General features: G+C 45.3%; 1 protein-coding gene and 1 non-coding gene across 3 annotated transcripts in view; one reads left to right on the plus strand and one right to left on the minus strand.

The window, feature by feature from the left end:
• Positions 1 to 1,303: 1,303 nt before the first annotated feature.
• TRNAT-AGU lies at positions 1,304 to 1,377 on the minus strand. Its single transcript has one exon. It is a non-coding gene; the product is annotated as a tRNA-Thr (tRNA).
• Positions 1,378 to 1,491: 114 nt separating this feature from the next.
• The window catches only part of JAKMIP1 (janus kinase and microtubule interacting protein 1), a 360,574-nt gene continuing 344,914 nt past the window's right edge, over positions 1,492 to 17,151 (plus strand). For both annotated transcript variants that reach the window (XR_003940703.1, XM_030191173.1), the window contains exon 1: positions 1,492 to 1,823. The gene's annotated coding sequence lies outside the window, so the exon portion shown is untranslated. The remainder of the gene's footprint in view (positions 1,824 to 17,151) is intronic.

Below are 17,151 nucleotides of genomic sequence, written 5' to 3' on the forward strand. Positions count from 1 at the left end.
CCATCTCCGGAAAAGGTTCATTTGCGGATTAATACCTTTCAAATATTTGAACGTCTGTATCATATCACCCCTGTTTCTCCTTTCCTCCAGGGTATACATGTTCAGGTCAACAAGTCTCTCCTCATACGTCTTGTAACGCAAATCCCATACCATTCTCGTAGCTTTTCTTTGCACTGCTTCCATTTTTTTAACATCCTTTACAAGATACGGCCTCCAAAACTGAACACAATACTCCAGGTGGGGCCTCAGGGGTATTAAAAGCTCTTTTCTTCTGCTGGTCACACCTCTCTCTATACAGCCTAGCAATCTTCTAGCTACGGCCACCGCCTTGTCACACTGTTTCGTCGCCTTCAGGTCCTCAGATACTATCACCCCAAGATCCCTCTCCCCGTCCGTACCTATCAGACTCTCCCCGCCTAACAACCCAGCTTCACCCTCACCATAAAGCATCAAACTGCCAATGGCTCTGCAAATGCAAAATTATGTAAGCCAAAAATATTGAACTGTATGCATAACTGCTGTTTGAGGTTTTCTGCATATAATCCCATTTGTGAAGCCATCAGCACTTTCATGTGAAAGTTTGCTAAGGAGCTCATTTATGTCTATAGCAATCTTTCATAGGGAGGGACAGACAGACAGACAGACAGACAGACAGAGGCCAATGTACTAACAGCATGCCATAGAGTGATTAACAGACATTATTTACCACAGGCTCTATTTAATGCACAATTAGCTCTGTGGTAAATAAATCATGTTAATGGCATTAACATGTGCTGTTAGTAAATACTAATACACATAAATATTATGCTAGGATTTTAAAATCTGCCTTCCAAATGATGCTCAAGGGAGTTGATAGAATACACACCAGCCCCACAAAGCTTAAATCAAATAGGTACCTTAGGCAAGAGGTTGCATGAGAATATGTACTAAAGTGCTGATGGCTTCACAAATGGGATTATGTGCAGAAAACCTCAAACAGCAGTTATGCATGCAGGTCAATACATAATTTTGCATTTGCACAGCCATTGGCAGTTTGATGCTTTATGGTGAGGGTGAAGCTGTTTCCCCCCCCCCCCCCCTGTAAATAAAATCCAAGGTTTCCAGAAAATAGTGCAGCCAATCTAACCCAGTAAAATGCTGTGAGAAAGCATTTGCATGGATGAATTAGGTCAACTAAGAAATTTTGTAGTGGCTTCCAATCTAAGTGGCTACTCAAGGTCAGAAAGGAATGGGATTTGAATCTTGGTTCAGTCTCTGGACTGCACCATTCCTTCTCCAAAAGGAATCAAGAATAACACACTGGAGGCACCGCTGGGATTCGAACCCAGGATCTCCTGTTTACTAGACAGGCGCTTTAACCAGCTAAGCCACAGCGCCTTGTGAACACATTGCTGGATATGTATATAGTGTTCATCAGCGGTGCCGTAACCCACTATTTAGTAGTTTCTCGGGCGTGGGTGGCAGGCGCAGTTTGCGCGCCCGTTGCAGCTTGCAGCCTGTACTTTCATACTAGCATCGAGCCAGGAACAGCCTCAGCTACCAGTAGCAACAGACCCAGCATCGGAGCCAGCGGAACGCCACGGATCTAGCCCGGAGCCTGTGTCCCTGGTCCGATCCGGTGCCACTCAGAACCGAGCCAGCCGCTGGGATTAAGCCAGTTCGCGCGAGGATTGCTCAGAGTGACCGGCGGAGGATGGGTGGGATCGGGAGCCCTGCAAGGTGCACACGCCGCCGATGCTGAGGCTGCCCGATCCTCACCTCACCTCACCTAACGCAACTTTAATTCGCACCCATTCGGCCAGTAGATTCTCGCTGCCAGCCTGGTAAGTGTTCACGGTTTTTGTTTTTTTTTTGACGTGAGAAAAAAAATGTGCATTTCTGTGAACGCTAGCGATAGGAATTTTCTAGAGCCTGGGTAAATGCATTTCATTTTACGGTAGGTTTGGACGTCTGCTAAATGATCCGATTGCTAACCAGCTTAATACTTTTCTATTAAGTTTTTATTTCTGGTAATTTTGCCTGCTTCCTCGTTTGCTGTTTCGACTACGAGCTCATAGATCAGCACTACATATAGATTTGATTAACCTGGGGGTTGCAGGGGACGTTTATGCTGTCTCAGCTTCTGCTTGAACTCGGAGCCTCCGGGTGGCTTTTGTGCACTGATGGGGAAGGTTTTGCACGACTACTTTTTATTTTCATACTTCAGGTACCCAATCAATCTATCTTTCACTTCCGACCCCAGGTGGAATCTATCTGTCCTCCATCCACCAGAGAGGAGAGATTGGATGAGGGGGAGGGAGATCTTTAACCGGAGCTGCTTGCTGCGGAAACTATTTCTCGGAAACGAGGCGTCTTTCTGCTCTTTTCAGTGCCGCCCGAAACTGTGTTTGCAAAATGGTCATTTAGTGGTAGCCTGACACTGATTAGGTTCTGACAGCTTGTGAGGAATCGCTGTCCCCCAACTCTTGGAAAGTCTGCAAAGTGCTGCGTGTGTGATATATTGTCTGTGTGTGCACCTTGCATGTTTCCTGTGCTGGGGTGCGGCCGTGGCCCGTGACCACCTCTGCGCTGTGGAGGACGAGCAGCAGCACAGTGGGGCCTGGGCTCGTAGCTGTCCTTCCCTCTGCCAGGAAGGGGTTTCTTTGGTGGGAGGATCTCGCATGGTCTTTACTCTGTCTGCAATATGCCGCATAAGGCTGTGCCAGGCTGCTGAAATCCGGTTTCCCCATTTCAGTTTGCACCGGGTATCATTTCGGGCCACATGGAGTGGAAGCGGATGTAGACCCTTCCTCCTGCTGGTGCCTTTGGGAGGAGGATGACTGCAGTTTGTTGGTAATGGTGTGGCGAAACTGAAGTGAAAAAATTTAATGCATAAAATGTGCCATTCATCAACGTTAAGAACGAAAAGTGAAAGGAGGGGGGGGGGTGCTCTGTTTCCTATTGGGTGCTGCTTTGATCAAAATATGTTTTCTGGCAGATTAAACCTACTGTGCTTTTAAATCTGCATTTGGTGGGTTTTAAGATAAAATGTAATTTTGATCAATGTATTATGGCAAACTGACCTTTTCAAAGTATTATGTTGTCTGAGATCAGCTAAATACCTTGGGGGAAAAAAACACACCCATGTTTGGCTTTGGGGAGAGAGGGTAAGTTTATCAGTATGTCAGAGGAAATTACTGGATTCAAGGGCTTGGTAGGGTGGTAGTGATGATGGAGGGAGATGAGACTTGGGCCCTGATCCTCAGAAGCAGATGCGGGCGATTGGGGACATTAGTCCTGGACTAGTGTCCGCATTTGCTCCTGCAGAATGCTCAGAGCAGACAAGTGGATCAAACAACAAGCTTACCGGCTCAAGGCACAATGAGCATGCAAATGCATTCAAAAGAGGGCCTTCCATATTCTTCCCCAATACTCGGCAAGCAGCGTACCAAACAAGATGCTTCTCCTGTGGCAAACCCTATGCCAGGTCAGAGCTGGCATTAGAGTTGTGCCAAGCGGGGGAGGAATAGGGAGACCACTGCTGCTGGCTGTCACGGGCCCTGGTGGTTTGGTGCACCCCACAGCCCCCATCTTCCTGAAAATAAATAAAACCCTGGTGGTCCAGAGGGACTCCTGGCAAGGACCCCCTCCCATGAAGACTAGCCTAGCCCTGTTCACTTGGTGGTTGCCCCCAAACCCCCTCCTACCTTGAAGGAAGAGGGACTAGGATTCCTTCCCTCCTCTTGTTGGGGGTAGTCTTCAAAATGACAGCGCCCTGCTTGGTGCATCCTCGGATGCTCTGGGCTTGGCCTAACTACCATATAAGGGAGAAACAGTACAGCGCTGGAATTTTGAGCATCTGCCCCTTGGTAAATGACTTGTCTTGCTCTTTTTTCCTTAAATGTGGCTCTGTAAGGTTTTGTTGATGTGAGAGAGTGTGTGAAAGCTGGTGCTCCTTCAGGTGTGAGTGGGTTTTTTTTTTGTGGTGGATTGTGAGTGGGTGTGAGGAGGATGAGAAGAAGGGTGTAAATGAGAAGAATTAAGAGGGACATTTTTGGAAGGAGGAGGGGGTGTTGTGAAGCTGTAGAAGAGCCCAACCTTGCTAAGGCTAATGACAACACTGTGTCACTAGAGGAACTCGGGCAAAGGCACAAAAACAAGATATGTGGTAAGCAGGCAAAAAGTGAGGCCCTTGTGGAGAGAGTGTGAGATTCTTCCAGCCCCCTTTACAGCTTAAATTTAGTTAGTCCATAGCATTGAAGGGCAAAAGCTGGGCAGACGACCCTCCCTCAATCAGTAGTAGTAGAGTATACAGGATTTGGGGGGACAAACCCAAGAAAAGATTTAGAGACTGTAAAAGGCAACAGAGAAGCTAGCCAACCATTGAGCTGACACTGCATGGATGGGAGAGGGGCCCCAGCAGCACAGTCCTTTCCCCTCTTGCAATGAAAGAGAAGCTGTGTGGGATACCAATATGGGAGAGGTCATGGGTCTACCCAGTGTGGCCCAAGAGGAGCCTAACAAAGGTATATGACTGTAGTACCACACATAGATGTACTGGGAGAGGGGAAGGGCTGATGCTTAAAGCAGTGATTCCCAAACCTGTCCTGATGGAACCTCAGCCAGTCAGGTTTTCAGGATATCCACAGTAGATATTCATGAGATTGATGTGCACACCCGGCCCCTTTGGTATGCAAATCTGTTCATGAATATTCATTGTGGATATCCTGAAAACCTGAGTTCCCCCAGTACAGGTTTGGGAATCAATGGCTTATATAGTAAGAAGGTGGGAAGCTGCAGATTGTAACTTCCGCAATGATATTCCTTTAAACATTTGGCAGAATATATTGTCTCACATTACTTCAGGTCTGCATTTTGCTTCTAAGCTCATTAAGGTGGGGACATCATTAAAGGCTGTAACATTCTCACAGATTGGTTAAGGTGTTAAACTGTAACTACATATTAGCAACATCAGTGTATCATATTTGATTCATCTGTCACACATAGTGGAGGAGTGGCCTAGTGGTTAGAGTGGTGGACTTTGGTCCTGGGGAACTGGGTTTGATTCCCACTGCAGGCACAGGCAGCTCCTTGTGACTCTGGGCAAGTCACTTAACCCTCCATTGCCCCAGGTACAAATAAGTACCTAAGCTGCATTGAGCCTGCCATCAGTGGGAAAGCACAGGGTACAAATAAAAAAAAAAGGCAAAGTACTGAAAAAACATTATTGTGTTATATGTATATGCATTTATACTTAAGCTGTACATGTAATAATTCATTCTGCTTGCATGCCTCAGGACCACCTTCCTCTGAAATTGTCTGCTACTAGTTTGAATTAGAAGAGTAGGAAAGTACAAATGGTGTTTAATCAATGGGACTGGCCTATGTGTCATAGGAGATGAAAATTACTATGGTGAAGTCAGTGGAAACAAGCCCTATATCACCTCTCCTGCTTCTTGACTTTCACCTGTCCTACTCATACCATCCTGTAGATTCCAAGGCCTTCTTTGGTTGCTCTTGGCAGTGGTGTCCTCAATCAGCTGAACTAATTGACAACAAAATCCTTCAGGGCCAAGAGAGACCTGGTAGAATATTCTTTTCATGTAAAGGATGGTGGATACCTGGATTTTCTTTTATAGTCCTTCTCTATGCATCAGAAACATTGGCATCGCCAGATGAAATGCTTGTGCATGATTCCCAGATTCTTACTGCTCGACCACCTGTACAATGAAATCATTGGAGAAATTTGCAACAAATGATCTACATGGTTTGGCACTGTCTGCAAAGTGGAAGCAGTGTAACTACCAAGACGATTACTCTGATGAGATTGACTGCGTGGCTGGAAGATTATTAAAAGTGCTCCAGTGGCGGAAAGACCTGGCACAGGCAAACTGAGGTTGAAGCAAAATGGCCCCACCTCAGAATGGCTGATTTTACTGCTGCTGCTCAGGACCAGCTGCATTGAAAGAGACTTGATACTGATGCCCTTGCTATGACTGGCATAGCACCTGTGAGACTGCCCTACCAACTAAGAGACCACTCTACTGGTGCTAGAGCATTTACTTAACCAAGGAGGTTTGATAAAATGTACTGTTTTGGGATCTTGCCAGGTACTTGTGACCTGGATTGGCCACTTTTGGAAACAGGATGCTGGGCTTGATGGACCTTCGGTCTATCCCACCCAGTATGGCAATACTTATATACTTATAACAGAAGATGGCATGATATCACAAGGTTGAAGCCAGACTCCACCCAAGGAGGTTTTATTTCTCCCCAGTTCAGCTGCCACCATGTTGGTACACCCAAAACAGTGAAATTGATAGGGCAACATGCTCTGCCTACTGTCTTTAGCCTGCTTAATGAACCAGATAGGCTCATGACGTCTCCTGTTATCAATCCTCCATGGACTTGACTTGATGCCTGGAATGCTGTTCTGGAGGAGGTTGTGGAGACATAAAATCATAGGATAAATACAGAGGATCCTTAGTGGCAAGAGGATGGCAGCGAAGGACACTGGGGGTAATCTGCACAGAGGGCAGCAGTGCTACAATTATGTTAGAGCTCTGAGATAACACAAAATAGGCCATCGTTATGATGGAATTTGGGCATGCTTGGGGCAGATGTGAGCCTGCTGATGATTTTAGGACTGCTGTAGAGAGGAGGAGTGTAAAGCTTACACATTCACTTAGTATGCCATGGAGCAGACATTTTGTTTTGTTGCTCCTTGTGTTTTGCTAGTTTCAGAGACTGTTCTGGCTTGCTCTGTTTTACATAATGTAACTGTTATGTGCTGTGCAACATTGTGCATACAGCACAGACAGGATCTGAACCCAGACTGTTCACTCCCTTGGCGGTAGTTAAAAAAAAAAAGTACAGTGCGTTATCTCTTGCTGGCCCATTCCTATGGACCAAACTTTGTAGAAATAATCGGATGTTATCCCTTTCAGAATTTAAGAAAAGGTTGAAAACACATCTGTTTAGTCAGGCTTCTATGGAATAAAAGGCCTTAGATTGCTTTGTATGTTGTTGCCCATATCAGAATTTGAAAAAAGGGGTGAAAATTCACCTGCTTATATTTTTAGGTTTATACTTGATGTATGGACTGTAACATGTTATTATTTTGTCTGTTTTTTTTCTATATTTTATGTATTTTACAATTATGTGTGTTTTATTGTCCCCGCCTAGTTAATAGGAGGGTTATAAATGAAATAAAAAACAATAAAATAAAGTTCTTATGGACTACTTTACCTATAATTTCAATGTATACGTATAAGTGATCATGCCGGTATTTCACATGGACTGTTCCTGTGTCCTCAGTAGAGAGTTGCACGGGGACAGAAATCTTACCCATCCCCACCAGTCCCCACTGGAATCTTACCCATCCCTGCAAAAATTTAACCAATCCCAACCCGTCCCCACCCGTCCCCGCAAGAATTTAACCCATCCCCACAAGAATTTAATGGTACATAAAAGAAAATTCTGGTCAGCTCCCTCAGTCTCTCTCTGGATTTGAGCCACATCACTGTAGGCAAGGAAGAAATGGAAGCTGAAACTTAGAACACTCTGGTGTGCACATTAAGATTTGTCTCTGATTTCTGGCACTGTGTGCTGAGAGGTCACCACACGCAAACGCCAGTAGGTCAGGTGACATCCGATGCTCTTGCCTGTGTCAGAGCTGAGGTCTGCGCATCAGCCCGGGAGCAAAGAGAATTAATTGTAACATAGTGACAGCAAATAAAGACCTGAATGGTCCATCCAGTCTGCCCAGTAGTCAAACTCATTATCAATTCATGATTAAATCAATGCGTGTGATATTATATACTTTCTTTTGTGGTTCTGGAACATAGACCATAGAAGTCTATCTGGCCCTATACTTATGTTCCAACTGCTGGAGTTATCGTTGAAGCCCACTCCAGTCTATTCGTCTTCTCATTTGTGGGATACAGACTGTAAAAATCTGTCCAGCACTGTCCTTATGTTCCAGCCACTGAAGTTGCTGTGTAAGCCCTTTCTAGCCCATCCTAAACCAGTCTGCCATATATTAGACACCGACCATACAAGTCTGCCCTGTATCGGCCATAGTTAATCACAGCCAGAGTCGCCATCTAAGCGTCACTTGACACATCCACACACACATGCAGCCATTTAAGGTTAGGATTTTTATAACTTCCATTTTATAATTAGAGATCCTCTGTGTTCATCCCAAGCCTTTTTGAATTCCATCATCATTTGTGTCTCTACCACCTCCTTAACGGAAGACTTTTCACATTTGTGCTGTTAAAGCAAGGAGGAAGAGGAGGAGACAGCACTCAGGGTACTCGGTAGATGAGAGGCTGATGCAGTGCAGCTTACACTTCCACGGGAACCCCGCAGGACCTGCTTCCGTCCCCGCGGGAACCCTGCAGAACTGCTTCCATCCCCGCGGGAACCCTGCAGAACTGCTTCCGTCCCTGCGGGAATCCCGCGGGTTCCGTGGGATTCCTGCAAACCCCGTTCCCATGCAGCTCTCTAGTCCTCAGAAAGGAGGCTCCTGCCTTCCCCTTGTCACTCACCAAGTCTGTGAGGAAATGGTGTCATATTTCTTAATCCTCTTGAAGCACAAGCTCAGGCTTGGAATGGCTCAATTGATATTGGCTCAAGCTATTTGCTCCATTGCATGAAGTTGTTTGGCCCGCTCGTACCATTCCCCTATCACTCTGGCCTGCATTTGCTTAAACATAGACATCACAAGGCAGAACAACTCTAGTACAAATCTCATTCGGATTCTTCCTTGTAGGCTTAAAGATTGGGACTTCGTATTTTTAATCGACATTTAAATTGGCTAAGAAACAATATTTTTTTCAATTAATTAGTTTCCTTATCTTACCCAGCCAAAACTTTGGCTTTGTCAAGTGTCATACTAAACAATCACCGACAACCACTTTCTGACATGCCTTCCTCTGATTCTTTGGCACAGTTCTTTCTTTCTATGGTGGAGTCTCATCTTAATTCCATAGCTTCATTGGGCTTTACCCCCACTGTTTCAGTCCCTCTAGGACCTTTGTCTCCTGTTGCTTCTTCACAGTCTCTCTTTTACCTCGAGCAGCGCATTGGTCATCTTTTTCACTTCCCTCTTTAATGTCTTTCACTTCTACTTTATCTTCTATGCGCTTCACTACAAGCCCACTTGATCCTCTGCTTTCCTCTGCTAAAATCTTCGAGACAGGGCCTACTTGCTTTGGCACTTGCTCTTCTTTCTCATAGTATTACCGCAGATTGAGTACCCTCCATCTTGAAAAAAACTGGGTTATTCCTGTTCTCAAAAAGCAAACTCTTGATTCTTTGGACCCATCTAACTTGTATGCTGTTTACAATCTCTGTTTCCTGTCTAAGATTACTGAAAATCTGGTTTATCTCCAACTTCTTGATATTGTTGAAAAGACCTGGGTCTTTCACCCCTATCAATATGGTTTCCGTCAAAGACATAGCACAGAAACAGTTGTCATCTTGGTCCTTAGTGAATTTCATAGGGCTTTGGATGGGGGCAACATTATTCTAGCAGTATCATTAGACCTCTCTGCTGCCTTTGATTTGTGGATCATTCCCGTCGTCTTGCTAGGCTTTCACAGTCAGGTATTTCAGAGACAGTTCACAGTTGGTTTACTTATTTTTTGACTGACCGCTCCTTCTCGGTCTATTCTGGTTCTACTTCTTACCCTCTCAAAACTGGTGTATCTCAGGGCTCTATCTTGTCCCCTTTGCGTTTTCATCTATTTATCAGCCCTTTAGCTACCTTGATTCAATCCTTTAGATTCTTTGTTTGTTCTGACAGCATTCTATTACTGCTCCTGTCTCCTCCCTTAATATTGATCTACAACCTCTTCAAAATTGACTCTATGCAGTGGCATCATGGCTAACTTCGAACAAACTGAAATTGAACCCAGAAAAGACAACAGCTTGCTAGGTTTCTGGATCATTACCTCAGCCTGCAGTTACCCTGATTCTTTTCAGTTTTCCCATCCCCTCCCCAGTTTCATCTTTTCACTATTTAGGTGTTTGGATTGGTTCACAGCTGTCTTTTGCAAAACAAATTTGTGGAATAATTAAATCCGGATTTTCAGTTCTCTGAATGCTGTGCTTTATGCACAAATTTCTTGACTTCAATTCTTTACATACTGCTTTACATGCTTTCCTTATTTCCAGACTAGATTATTATAACTCTATGCTGGTCATTCTTTGTCACAACTTAAATGTCTTCAGACCCTTCAGAAATGTGCTGCTTGTTTCCTTTGCAAGGCTGAAAAATTTGATCATGCTACTCCCCTTCTTATTCGATTACATTGGCTTCCTGTTCGCTTTTGAATTTCATTTAACTGTTATCCACAAAGCGTTTTATTCAGGTGTCCCCTTGTATCTTTACAATAGATAGGACAAATACGTAAAAAGCAGGGATTAGTAATTTATAACAATAAGAAAATCCCAGCAGACTAAGATCCTTCAAAGAAATATATATTAAAGTTCAGTGGAGAATGTTCTATTAACGGTGACAAGATAAACAACTTTATCTTGTCACCACTAATAGAACATTTCTCCACTGAACTTTAATATATATTTCTTTGAAGTGTCTTCAGATATTTTGGCAAATGTACTGCATTAAACTATTCTTATGTAGTACTGCTCATTCAACATTGAGCAATTTTTTTTTTTAAAGCTTAATATAGCTACTTAGTTTTTAAAAAAACGGAGCCTCTGCCAACACGGCCAGGTTTCAGCTACTTCCTCAGGGTAGAGGTCCGAGACATTTCGTTGCAAGTTCATTCTCCGTGAACTTAATACTCTTTAACAGAGAGTGAACTTGCAGCGGAATGTCTCGGACCTCTACCCTGAGGAAGTAGTTGAAACCTGGCCATGTTGGCAGAGGCTCTGTTTTTGAAAAAGCTAAGTAGCTATATTATGCTTTAAAAAAATGTTTAAAAAATGGATCAATGAAGAATGGGCAGTACTACATAAGAATGGTTTAATGCAGTATGTTTGTCAAAATATCTGAAGATCCTTCAAACATATATATATATATATATATATAAAAGTTCAGTGGAGAACGTTCCATTAGCGGTGATATGATAAAGTTGTTAGTCCCTTGTATATTTCAGCACTAACTATTCCATACATCACTTTCCATTCGCTCTGTTCTCTTGATTCTAATCGAATGACTCTTCCTGACCCCCATCAGGCCTGTTTAGAATCTACATGGCACTCTTCCTTTTATTTTTTGGCCCCTATGCATTGGAATTCTCTCCAGGCCATATTCATATTGAACAGTCTTTTCCTCAGTTTAAGGCACTTCTCAAGACACACTACTTTCCTTTGAAGTTCCAAATCAACCCCTAGTGGGCTGTCAGTTAGAGGGAAGGGGTGGGCCTGGGACATGGAGGTGGGCTTTGAAGAATAGCCTTTGAGTGACTGTTTTTTGTCCTATGTTATAATGGTGGTCCTTTCACTTACGTATTTTTAGCATAACTGTAAACCACTTAAACCCACTCATTTGGAATATGTGGTATAGTAAGTATTTAATAAACAAAAACAAGAGGTTCTGCTAAACGTAGAACTGCTAGTAAAATAGGTGCAAGACTGCACGTTGTAAGACTCTCCATGTACAGTGGGAGTGGTGATTTTCAAAAAGGGAGAAAACGTACAGCACTACCCCACTTAGTCGCGAGAGTAGCTTTTTGAAACCGCGTCTTTTGACTTCAACCATAAGAACATAAGTGTTGCCATACTGGGACAGACCGAAGGTCCATCAAGCCCAGCTTCCTGTTTCCAGCAGTGGCCAATCCAGGTTACAAGTACCTGGCAAGATCCCAAAACAGTACAATGCATTTTATGCTGCTTTTTCTGAAAAACAAGCAGTGGATTTTCCCCAAGTCCATTTTAATAATAGCTTATGGACTTTTTTCTTTTAGGAAGCTTGCCAAGCATTTTTTAAACCCCACTAAGCTAACTGCTTTTGCTACATTCTCTGGCAACGAATTTCAGAGTTTAATTACATGACGAGTGACGAAATATTTCTCCGATTCATTTATATTTGCTACTTTGTACCTTCATTGTTTTGCCCCCTAGTCCTAGTATTTTTGGAAAGAGTAAACAAGCGATTCACGTCTACCTGTTCCACTCCATTCATTATTTAATAGACCTCTATCATATTTCCCCTCAGCCGTCTTTTCTCCAAGCTAAAGAGCCCTAGCCAAATCAACCCCCCATCTGATATTTTTAACCCCCCCCCCCCAACATGGCAACCCTTTTGATTCCCTCTCCCAGTCCCACCCCAGGCTCTTACTGTGGGCCCCTGGTGGATAGTTGGGAGCAGAAATGAGGGCCAATGCTCCATCATAGTAGAAGCGAGGCTTCTGCTCCATCATTGTAGTACAGCAGTACTGTTGCTAGGGATCAGGCTGCTATATAAAGTTATTCCTGACAGAATTCTGCACGACTGCGCAACGCAGAATTTGTGCAGAATTCCCCCTCCCTGCAGAATTTTGGAGTTACGCACAGAATTCGTACAGCTGCTTGGATCAAAAGAACATTACAACAGCTGTGCTTCTCACCATTTGTTTTTCTGCTTTCCCCAATTTCCTCTCTCTCTCTGTGTCTTCAGCATATTCTTTTTAGTGCAGAGAGCGGCTCAGATTCGGGCACAGCACGGCTCTTGTGGGCCGAAGCTCAAAACATAATGCTGGCGCTAAAGGTGATTATCACTGGTCTAGTGCTGGCTTTAGTAAGCACAGAATGCTCGGAGGGTTCTAGCGTGAGAGTCAATGTGTACGCCAAAGATGAGTGCAAATAGCATGCAAATGTAGTCAAATGGATGTTAATGAGGTCATTTGCTATTCCCTCCCAATACTCGGAGTACAGCACACAAAATAAAGCTTCCTTTACCACTGAAAACTAACGCCAGCTCGGAGCAGGTGTTAGAATTGTGAGAAATCTTCTCTTCATTCTTTAAGATCTGTCAGTTTGGAATTAATTTGGAAGCAGAAGGAAACCCGTTCAAGCACCTAAGCGCTGGTAGTGAGAGATGAATGTGTACGAAGAGCAAACCCAAAAGTGAGAGCTCACATTGGTGCTATTTCCTGCGCTTAAATATAAGCCTTGTATTTAAAGGCACAGAAAACTGGCGCTAATGTGTGTTTCACTTTTGCGTTTGCCTGGTGCATGCGCACAACAGCTGAAATTATTGCAAAAGTTTTCTGTGCATGCGCCAAGCACATTCTCTTCACTTGCTTTTGCTTTTTCAGCGTGTGTATAATTTGAATACTACTACTACTTAACATTTCTAAAGCGCTACTAGGGTTACGCAGCGCTGTACAATTGAACATAGAAGGACAATCCCTGCTCAAAGAGCTTACAATCTAAAGGACACGTGAACAGTCAGACCGATAGGGGCAGACTGATAGGGGCAGACAAATTGGGGCAGTCTGGAATTCCTGAAAGGTAAGAGTTAGGTGCCGAACGCAGCATTGAAGAGGTGGGCTTTAAGCAAAGACTTGAAGATGGGCAGGGAGGGGGCTTGGCGTAAGGACTCGGGGCAGAATGAGCGGAGCCTGGAGTTGGCGGTGGTGGAGAAGGGTAATGAGAGGAGGGATTTGTCCTGTGAACAGAGGTTTTCAGGTGGGAGCGTAAGGGGAGATGAGGGTAGAGAGGTAGTGAGGGGCAGCAGACTGAGTGCATTTGTAGGTAAGAATACCATTTCCTTTGAGCATTGGCAAGCTAGTTTTCTGCGCTGTTCCAGCAGTATGGGTTCTATGCTGTTGGCTTTACCGCAGGAGCTCTGAGTATGGACCCATCTGTTTGAGTCTTGCAGTTCTTGTAGTCTCTATCTCTATTCTCCTGAAGTGAAAGGAGAGCTGAGCCGGAAAGTACAGGCACCAAGTGAATGTGACACAGTGAGAGCCATTCGGTGCACTAAAAAGAATACACTTCAGTGAGAGGAATGCAAATGAACTGGTGAGGAGCCCTGAGGTTTTTATACTCTGATCCTGGCAGTGGGCTGCTTCTGGCTAGGAACTGTCTGCTTCTTTAGGTGGGGTGGGGGATCCTTGAGCACACTGGCTATCTGCTTGTCAGAAGGTGGGGGAAGGAAGCCAGGCTCACTGACAGGCAGATGATCAGAAGCTCCGCGCTGGTCCAATCAGTGCGTGCTGGTCCAATCAGTGCTCTAAGATTAGTGCTGGAACAGCTTGGGGCAATTAATGCCCCTTAGACCAGAGCTAATACCATGCAAATTTAAGCACATTATTAGCTCTGATCATAGGGGTACTTCTGTGGGAGGATTGTGCTGGGCATGCACCCAAGGCACAGTCCTACCGCAGAAGTTGTTTGACAGGTCCGGGCTGCAAACAAGGCTGGAAGCCCCCCCCATCCCACCATGACAGAGGGCCTGACACCCCCACCCCCCCCAACAAAACACCCAACACTTCCCTGGTGGTTTAGCGCTCCCCAACCCCCCACCCGACATAGCAACCCCTCGACCTCCCCCTCCGACAGAGGCAAATCGGACAACCCCCCAACAGAGGGCTCAGGGGCTGGAGGTTTAATGGACCTCTAGCCCCCCCCCAGTCTAGCTCCCCTCCTGAACCCATCCCCCCGTGTACCTCTAAAGACAAGGAGTGAGTAGCACTCCCTCTCTCCTTCAGCGCCACCTCCAAAATGGTGGCACCCTGCCCAGTGCATCCTGAGATGCGCTGAGTGGGGCTTTCCTACCATATAAGAAACCCTCTGATATGGTAGGGAAACCCTGCCCAGCGCATCCCAGGATGCACTGCGCTGCCATTTTGTAGATGGCGCTGAAGGAAGGAGGGAGTGCCTTTGTTGGGGAGGTCAAGGGGTTGCTATGTCCTGGGGGGGGGGGATTGGAGAGCGCTAGACCACCAGGGGAAGCTGAGCTGGCTTAGGGTTTGGCATGGGAGCAGTGCTATTGTTTGGCGTTCTCCCTGCTGAGCATTGAGGAGGAATAGGTAATGCCCTGTTTAGCAAGCGTTTGCATGCTCATTGCATTCAGAGCTGGCCAGCAAGATACCGTGTTGTATGCAGAGCCATTGAAGACATGCAGTTTTATCATTGTATATCTCTTTGCAGTCTCTTTCATTGCCGAGCTGTAAGTATACCTGTAATAATGAAAGCAATAATGTTTATCTACACAGCAGCTGTCAATATTTACCATTCAGACTGCAGGGCCACTTAAGGCAGAGGAGTGGTCAGGCCTTGTCAACTTTGCAAATGAAATGCCACATTCTTAATTCTTATGTACACATCACAAACTGTACAGTCAGGGAACTGCGTGTCTTATATTGTACTCATTCCACCCTGTGAAAGGGCATGTGCAGCGAATACACTCATGTAAGGCACCCTATCTGGATCACAGAAATGCTTCTTAATGTTTCCACCATATTGTCCTCTCACTAGGGAAAATTATACTTCCTGGTTCATCTTGTGAGCGCATGTAGTATTTGCTGATATGCCTAGAAAAGTGAGTTCAGTCATTGCTACAATCAATAGGTTGAAAAGACCAAGAGGTTTAGAATATACAGTGAGCTCAAAGGTTTGACTGGATCTTGGAACAAAATAACGTAATGACCAGACAACAACTATTGTTTCTTGTTTTGTATATTTTGGAGTTGAGAACCTGTAAACTTTTACATTGAGATTAATAAAATTCACAAGTTAAAAAAAAGGAGAAAAAACCCTACACAATAAATCGTGTACAAAAAAAGAGTAGAGGTGGACCGATGGTCTTCCGGTGAAGCTAAAAAGAGGGGACTCCAGTGAATAATAATTTTTTAATATACAAAAAACTCGTTAACAACAATGATCCAAATGGAAGTAATAGGAGTCCAGATGAGAAATTGGACTCCAATGTATCCAGGCTATATCAAGGACATTCCATATCATCATGCTGATCAATCCATAGACTGGTGGGTTGTGTCCATTTACCAGCAGGTGGAGATAGAGAGCAATCCTTTTGCCTCCCTATATGTGGTCATGTGCTGCCGGAAACTCCTCAGTATGTTCTCTATCTCAGCAGGTGGTGGTCACACACAGCAGCAGCTCTGGCTAGGTCTCCAAACCTAATCTTTAGGTTTTGTTGAGTACCTGGGGTTGAGGGCTCTTCTTGAGCAAGTGCAAACCTGGTGGTGCCAGGTCCCTCCTTTTCTCCCCCCTCCCGCTGGCTCCGTTTAAAAAAAAAAAAAAAAAGACGTCCTTTAAGGGCGTTTATTTCAACGTTTATATCAGCGTTTATTGCAGCTGCTCACTGGGACACCAGTTCGTTACAGCTCGGAGCGAGAAGCAGGTAATTTTACTTTTTTATAGCGGGCAGGGGGTTCCCCGTTCGGTCTCCACGTGGCTTATGGCGTTGGAGGGCTCGGGCTCGAAGTTTCGCTTCCCGGACCGCGTGTGTGCGTCTAGCAGGGATGCGGGGGTTTTCAAAGCCTGAATCGCCTTTGTTGGGCATCAGTTTGGAGTCCGGTCAGTGTCCCGGTTCTTCCGGTGCGGCGGTTTTTTCCCGCCATAAGCGCCCATCCCCCGCTGCTCGCCCACTCCATGTTGGCCGGCCACTCTGCTCGGACGGCTTCTTCTTGGTCCGCCCTCGAGCTGGATTTTCCACCGTGAGGAGCTGCCAGTGCTTATTTCTGATGCCTTACAGGCCCTCTCTATTGAAAATCCTGTGATGGGCGAAGCCTCCTCTGGTTATCCGAGGATGGCAAGTACTAAGAAGCCTGCTCAAGCCTTTCCTTTGCATGACTCCATCCAAGAGCTTATTTCAGCCCCCGAGGGGCCTTTGAAGTTGCCAGGGCAATGGGGCACTTATACCCTCTCAGTGAGGAGCACTTGGCCGTGCCTAAAGTGGATGCCCTAGTCACGGCTGTGACGAAAAAGACTACCCTCCCAGTAGAGGGAGGGGTCGCCCTGAAGGACATGCGGGACCGACGTCTGGAATCAGCAATCAAACCGTCCTTTGAGATTTCAGGCCTAGCCTTACGGGCATCTGTGTGCAGTTGTTATGCTGCTCGAGCCTGCCTCGCTTGGTTGCAACAGGCAGTGGAACAGCCCAGGGATGGAGCGGAGACCCTTGCGGAGGTGGCACCGCGGATGGAGTCGGCCTTGTCATTTTTGTCTGACGCCCTCTATGATCTGGTC

The sequence above is a fragment of the Microcaecilia unicolor genome, chromosome 2, assembly GCF_901765095.1.
Source record: "Microcaecilia unicolor chromosome 2, aMicUni1.1, whole genome shotgun sequence".
Classification (NCBI taxonomy): Eukaryota; Metazoa; Chordata; class Amphibia; order Gymnophiona; family Siphonopidae; genus Microcaecilia; species Microcaecilia unicolor.